The sequence below is a fragment of the Dendrobium catenatum genome, unplaced genomic scaffold (genome assembly GCF_001605985.2).
Source record: "Dendrobium catenatum unplaced genomic scaffold, ASM160598v2 fragScaff_scaffold_9, whole genome shotgun sequence".
Lineage (NCBI taxonomy): Eukaryota > Viridiplantae > Streptophyta > Magnoliopsida > Asparagales > Orchidaceae > Dendrobium > Dendrobium catenatum.
In genome coordinates, this window is record NW_021318471.1 from 305461 (window position 1) to 313140 (window position 7680).

Genomic DNA, 7680 nt, shown 5'->3' on the forward strand with positions numbered 1-7680 from the left:
TAGTCTTTGTATCAAACTCATCTCTTTTCCCTATACTATTGTCATCAAGGAAAGCCTCGAATTCAGTTAATCTGGCAACCCTAATATTTTATGCTTATTTTTTGTGGTAGCCTCCTCCTTTTTGGCATCTTTTTTGAGCTTCTCTGGGAAGAGTTTCGGATGAAGCTTCCAGTGCTTCTCTTTATCATGTTTTAGACTTTATAATGATTATAAGAGGTTTATTTTTAGAAGAAGATAATGTTGTAGAGTTACTTTAAGTATAGCCTTTTCATTTACACTTGCTTTCAACATTCTTTAAATCAATCCCCTCCATTCTTGTCACTAAAAAGCTTGTTCCTTAAAGGTTGGTTCTTTTTTTTTTTAAGCAGTTTTTTATTATAAAATTTTTAATTTTTTACTAAAAAGCTGTTTTAAAAAACAACAACAAAGCCGTCCCAAATGAAGCCTTAATATTATGTCATCACATAACCTTATCTTCATGTAGATAACTATTTTTCATTATATATGATAGATCTTAGATTCTTGGTACATAAAATCTTCTATAATAAGCATTCATGTAAACATAAACATGATAGATGAAGAAGAGGATAAGGAGAGGGAGAAAGAAAAGAAAAAGGCTTTGAGTTTTAGAACAACCTTATCACCTTCTTCTTTGAGATTTTCCCTAAGGGTCTGTTTGGTATAATTTTTTTACTGTTTTGTTTATGAGATCACAATCACAATTTTTGTTTGGTTAGTATTTTTTTTCACCGCATTAAAAAAATTTTGTACAAAGAAGCTGTTTTTTGTAGCAACTCTAAAAAAATTTACTCTTCGCAAATCGATTTTGCAATCACTTTTACAAAAAACTGCATTCATCTCTAATAGATTTTAAATCATCAAATCATTATATATTATTGCAGCTCATTTTGATATGTTATTTATGAAACTACCAACTAAGATGTCTTTGGTTCTAGTTTTGCATATGTAATGTGTGTCTGAGTTTATCTTAATTAGCTTAAATGATGAAAAAAAAAGAGATATTTCAAACTGGAATTGTTTATTCAAAATTCAAATAATTATTTAGATTAATTTGTGAGAGAGAGAGAGAGTAAAGAGGGTGAGGTTGTGATTGTCTGTAGAAGTGATTTAGGCTTCGTTTGGAACGGCTTTCTTACTGCTTTCTAAAACAACTTTTTAGTATAAAATTTTATAATTTAGAAAAGTTTTGCACTAAAAAGCTGTTTTTAAAAGCAACAAAAATGCTGTCTCAAACGTAGCCTTATATTCTGTCCTTTTTTTAATATTTGAGATCATAAAAGCACTTTAATAAAATGAATTTTTTTGTTTGAGATCACTTTCTTATTACTTTTTATTATTACTTTTTAAAATAGCTTGTAGGTTCATTACAAATTTATGAAAGCTGGCTAGCAATAATCTTGAGATTAAGATTTCATTTGGGACGATTTTCTTATTGCTTCTTAAGGTAATTTTTTAGTAAAAAATTAATTTTTTTTACTAAAAAATTATTTTAAAAAACAGTAAGAAAATTATTCCAAACGAAATTTAAATTCAATCATACTAAACTCAATATGTAATATAAACATTCATAGATATATTTGTAATTACATGAGCACACCTAATCAAAAATTGTATCCAGGAATAGATTTTCCTTAATTGCAAGCCTCTATTACCAAAGTATTTTGTTGGGGAAGGTATATGAAATCATAAAGAAAATCCATAATCTTTTTTTGCATGTTATAAAGATTTTTTTTTTTTTAATGATTTTGAATTTCTATTGACCAAATGGTAAAGAAGCAAATCATGTGTGTAATAAGATAATGTAATATTGATTAAAGAATAGGTAGTTCAAAGGGATTAGCATCTTCCATTAAAAAAAAATGGAGTTTTAAGTATTTTTTAGTACACAATTAGTACATTTTCAGTCCCCTTTCACCTCTGGCCGAATCCCATAAAGAATTTTTTTTTTTTATAATATATATAGAAATGATATGAATCAAGCGAAGATCTTGATGTATGTAAACAACTAAGAAAAATTTTAGATTGAATTCATGATCATTCGAACTTTGACTTTAGTAAATTTATGATCAAAATAAATATTTCAATGAGACAAATCGAAATACGTTAAAATTGGCTTAAATGAAGCCGCTGAAGTGGAGTTAAAATAATTTTATGACATAATTTGAGAGATCAAAAGATGTTCAAATATTGTTTGTTTGCGATCAAAATAAAAGTCTCGACAAGAGAATCCAATAAGCACAAGTTCACTCAATGTTGATGTCGTTAATGCATATATATAACGCCCAATAGATCTTATATGATCAAATAAAACAGCATTTTGGCTTAAATACCCAAAATTTTTCTCTAAAATTATAACCAAAACATCACTCTAAAATGTCGGTACAAGAAAATTATAAATATATTATATTTTTTTACATGAAAGGGGGTTGAAATTAAAGAGAGTTTAGCGATTTTAAGAATCCTAAAGCTTTGTTAGACGATCGTCGTAGGTGATCATTGCTAGCAATCACCATTACATGATTGTCATTACTTAATCGTTATCATATGACATTCTTGTTTCGACCACTATTGCATGAATGTACTTGCGTGATTGTCATAGCCTTCTACCAGCTGATGCTAATGTTTGCTATCATCAACCATCAATCACTTTTAATAACTATCATTGCCTAATCGTTTTTGTCAACCATCGAATATGATTAACATTTTTTATCCTTCAAACGATGATTGCTGACAGTAATCATCAGTGTCTATCATCAAACAGAGTTTTAGAGTTCTTTAAATCTCAATGAGGGTGTATTTATAATTTTTTTGGAGTTACATTTTTATTATTTTAGTTAAAATATTTAAATACTATATCTATATTGATTTATTTGATTATATAAGATCCATTGAGTATTTAAGCCTTCTCCAACCGAACTCCAAATGCATGAATGACGTTGCTCGCGAGCTCCAACCGAATGGCAAAACTTCTAGTATTTGGTTGCGGGTGAACAGTGCGACGCCAAACGCCAATATTGGCATTGCACTGTTTACCTGCGTTATTTTTCTGTCTCTATTGAAGAAATGAGCGAAAAAGGAGAAAGACGGTTATCTTTTGTGAATGACGCAAAATGGAGTTCGATTGGAGATGAATCACACCATTTTTTAGTTTCATTTCATTTTGGAGTGAAAAAATGAGATTTTCGAGATGCCTTTAGGTACATGAATGGCATCAGTCATCAATTGACATCAATAACCATCACAGCCTGATTGCCTTTGTCAAATGTATAATGAAATTAACATCTCTCATCATGTTTATCTAATACTTCCCACGATACTCATAAAAAATTCGAGCAAGCAATCTCTAATTTGTATTCTTTTCCAATTAGAGAAAAAAATGTACTTTTATAATTCATCAATACATTAGATTATTTTAATTCGGTTAGGCATTATTTTTAATACAAATATTAAAATATTTGTACGAAAAAATTACTTTAAAATATAACAACGAAACATTCATCTTAACATTTTCACATAATGATTTTTATATCTTTTATTAACTTCTTCATATATGCTATTCAATCAGTCACTCAAATTTTCTAACAAGAAACACAAAATATAGGCATTTTTTTATTTTTCATTAATTTTATATGAAAAACTTTGTTTATACATCCCTGTAGTTGTAACCGATTATGAGTAGAAATTGTAGAAACACACGCCTGAGAGAAGGCCGTGCGAATGTGCTGAACAGAGGAAAGGAAGAAGACGATCTTGAGGAGATAATATTTTGTATTATTCAAATCATTTCCCTGTACAGAGTCATGTATAAATAGCCTGATAAAGGCATTAGTAGGTACACGTGTAATACCTGGATTGGACAAGGGAAAAGCTAACTAAGTGAATATATATTACAATCTTAATAACATGTTTAATTACAAATCAGCTGCTCTAATATCCCCTGTCAAACGGATTGTTCCTCGCGAACAGTCAGTTTGGATCGCAGTTCCCTGAACCTAGGAGTAGACAGCGGCTTTGTGAGAAGATCGGCAAGTTGGTGCGTTGTGCTGATCGGGAGAAGGCGGATCACTTTGTTTTGAATGTGGTCACGGACAAACCTGTGATCGATCTCTATGTGCTTAGTTCTAGCGTGGTAGACGGGGTTACGAGCGAGAGCGATGGCCGACATATTGTCGCAGTAGAGATCAATGTGTTGGCTGTGCTGAATGCCGAAATCATTGAGTAATCTTTTTAGCCATATTGTGTCCGCGGTCGCAGCTGCTAACGCCCGATATTCGGATTCAGTTGAAGACCGAGCGACCGTTGTCTGCTTCTTAACTGCCCACGATACCAGTGTGTTGCCAAGGAAGGTACAATGGCCGGTGGTAGATTTTCTTGTTGTTGGATCGCCGGCCCAGTCGGCATCAGAGTAAGTGGACAGAATCAGCGGAGCTTTGAGAATGGGAAGGCCGAAGGTCAAGGTGCCTTTAAGATAGCGAAGCAGACGTTTAAGGAGGTAGACATGTTGCGAGGAGGGGTCTTGCATATGTTGAGACAGCACATTGACGGCATAGGCGATGTCCGGACGGGTTAAGGTTAGGTACTGAAGCGATCCGACAATCCGTCTGTATGTGCTTGGGGCCGATAGCAGAACGTCTTCCTGAACTTGTTCCTGGATTTTTGTACAAGAAGGATTAGATAGCGGGTTGCAATTACCGAGCTGAACGGATTGGAGAATAGAAAGAGCGTAGGTAGATTGAGATAAGAAATACGCATATTGTAATTTCTGGATCTTGAGACCGAGAAAGTGATGCGCGGCACCTAAGTTCTTCATGTTGAATTTGGCATGTAATTTTGCCTTTATTGATGAAATTGCCGTGTCATTGTTGCCGGTGACGAGGATGTCGTCGACGTAAACCAGGAGAAAGATATGTGTTTGGTTTTGACGAAACGTGAGAAGAGAAGGGTCAGCTTTGCTATATTCGAAACCGAGCGTAATAAGGTATTGTGTAAATGTAGTATACCATTGGCGTGGCGCTTGCCGAAGACCGTAAATCGCTTTATTCAGGCGACAAACGAACGTCGGATAGTTGTCTTCGACGAAGCCTCGTGGCTGTGTCATGTATACGGTGTCGTTGAGTTGGCCGTGAAGGAATGCATTCGTAACGTTGAGTTGCTGCACGTGCCAGCCATGGGAGAGAGCCACTGTGAATAGAACGCGTATAGTCGGTAACTTAGCCACCGAGCTAAATGTTTCTTCATAGTCTATTCCGTGCTCTTGCTGATTTCCCTGGGCTACAAGACGTGCTTTAAATCTGACGATCGATCCATCCGAATTGAATTTCTTTCGAAACGTCCACTTACATCCCAGAATTTGAGCGGATGATGGAGGTGGTACGAGTGTCCATGTATCCTGCTGTTGAAGAGCAATGAACTCCTCTGCCATGGCTTGACGCCATTCAATGAATTTGTTAGCATCCGTAAAGCAAGTGGGATCGGGATCTCTTGGTTTGGACGTAGTGGATAGTAAGTTGAGTCGTCGGGATGGTTTTAGCGACCCAGTCTGAAGCCTAGTGATCATATGGTGTTTGTTAGTTGATGAAGGAATGTGTGGATATTGATCTGGGATTGGAGAGCTGTCGGAATTGCTGATGGACGGTGTTTTTGTAGTTGTAGGTTGAGCCGAGTCAGTGGTAGAATGGAGTTGCTGACTGGATACGGGATGAATTTCAGATGCTTTAGATGTGGGTAATAATAGAGAAGAGGGAATGCCATCAGGTTGTTCCTGCGAGGAAAAATTGCTTGTGTTAAAGGGAAACTAGTGTTCAAGAAATGTAACGTGGCGAGAGATAAAAATGAAGTTGGATTCTTTGTCGAGGCATTTATAGCCTTTGTGAATATCTGAGTATCCCATGAAGATAAAGGATCGTGACTTGGGTTGAAGTTTGGTTCGAGCGTGTTTGGGAAGCAGGGGGAAGCATTCACATCCAAAGGTACGAAGATGTTTGTACTCAGGGGTGATGTTGAACATAAGCTGCAGTGGGGATCGATTCTGAGTGATCGGAGATGGCATTCTATTAATAAGGTAAACCGCAGTGGAGCACGCATCCGGCCAGAATGAGTGTGGAACCGAGGCTTTATGGAGCAGTGATCGAGCTGTCTCCGTTATATGCCGATTCTTGCGTTCAGTCACCCCGTTCTGCTCGGGGGTATAGGGACACGAGACTTGGTGGTAAATGCCTTTGGATCGAGTGAAATCTTGCATCTGCTAATTTACGAACTCGGAGCCACCGTCTGTCCGAAGTGCTTGAATGCGTCTGTTTGTTTGATTTTCTATAAATTTGGTAAAATGAATAAACACATTTGTTACAGCAGATTTATTTGCAATAGTAAAGATCCAAGTGTATCGTGAGTAATCGTCAACAAAGATAAGAAAATAACGCATCCCTTGAGTAGAAGTGACCGGAGCCGGTCCCCAAACGTCTGAATGCACCAGAGCAAGAGGAATTTTAGTTCTAGACATAGACAATTCAAATGGTAGTTTGTGACACTTGCATTGAATACATGTATTACAAGTATTAAAAGAATGTGAGATCTTTAAGGCAGGATTATTTAGAGCAATTTGACGCAAGACACGGAAGTTGGGATGGCCGAGGCGATCGTGCCATGGAGTTAACCGAATCTTGGACGTCTGGAACGCAGATGGCGAAGCCTTTGGTGTGTTCGTCTGAGAGATACGATATAGTCCGACACTACAGGGTCCGCGAAGAAGCGGCTGATTTGTCGTCAGATCCTTCAACACAAAGCCCATGGGGTCAAATGTAATGGAAATGTTATTGTCTTTAACTAGATTAGAAATGGAAAGGAGATTATGCGAGAGAGCGGGAACGTGAAGTAGATTGGATAATTGAAGCTTACGATTCGGGGTCGGAAGAATGCCCGTGCCCGAGTGAGCAATGGGGAGATTTCTTCCGTCCCCGATGAAGACGCCGTCGGAGCCGGAGTATGGAGTTGATTGATGCAAATTATCAGCGGCATTGGTCATGTGTGAAGAAGCCCCGGAGTCGAGGTACCAATCGTAGGATTGCGCATCCGAGGTAGCCACAAGAGCGTTCGGTGGCTTGGTTACAGGTGGTTGAGGCGTGTAGTTCGCGTTCATGCGATGCCAGCAGACGTCGGCCGTGTGACCTTTCTTGGCACAAATCTGGCAGGTGGGCAGCGGTTGTGATGGGGTTCCATAACGTCCGTTTGATGGTTGGGACGAAGATGCACGCCCCCGATTACGACGACCGTGTCCCCTATTTGTATACAGAGCAGCTTGCTGAAAAAGATCGACAGAGCTGCGTGCGGCATCGATAGTAATGTGAATTTCTTCGCTTATGAGCATAGCGTAGAGATTTTCCAGGCGAATCGGGGTAGACGAATTGCGTATATATGTTTTGAATGACTGGTACGCCGGCGGAAGTCCATTCAAGATATGAAGGATTATATCTTCAGAGTCGATGTTTGAACCAGCCGAAGCGATTTGGTCCACGAGCTTCTTTATTTCGGTCAGGTATTGAATCATGGATTGATTCTTCATGGAGATGTGATGAAGCTCATTTTTGAGCTGAATCACCTTGGAACGACTGGTGGCCTGGAACTGGTTTTCAAGAACCTGCCAGATCTCGTGGGTGGTGTCAA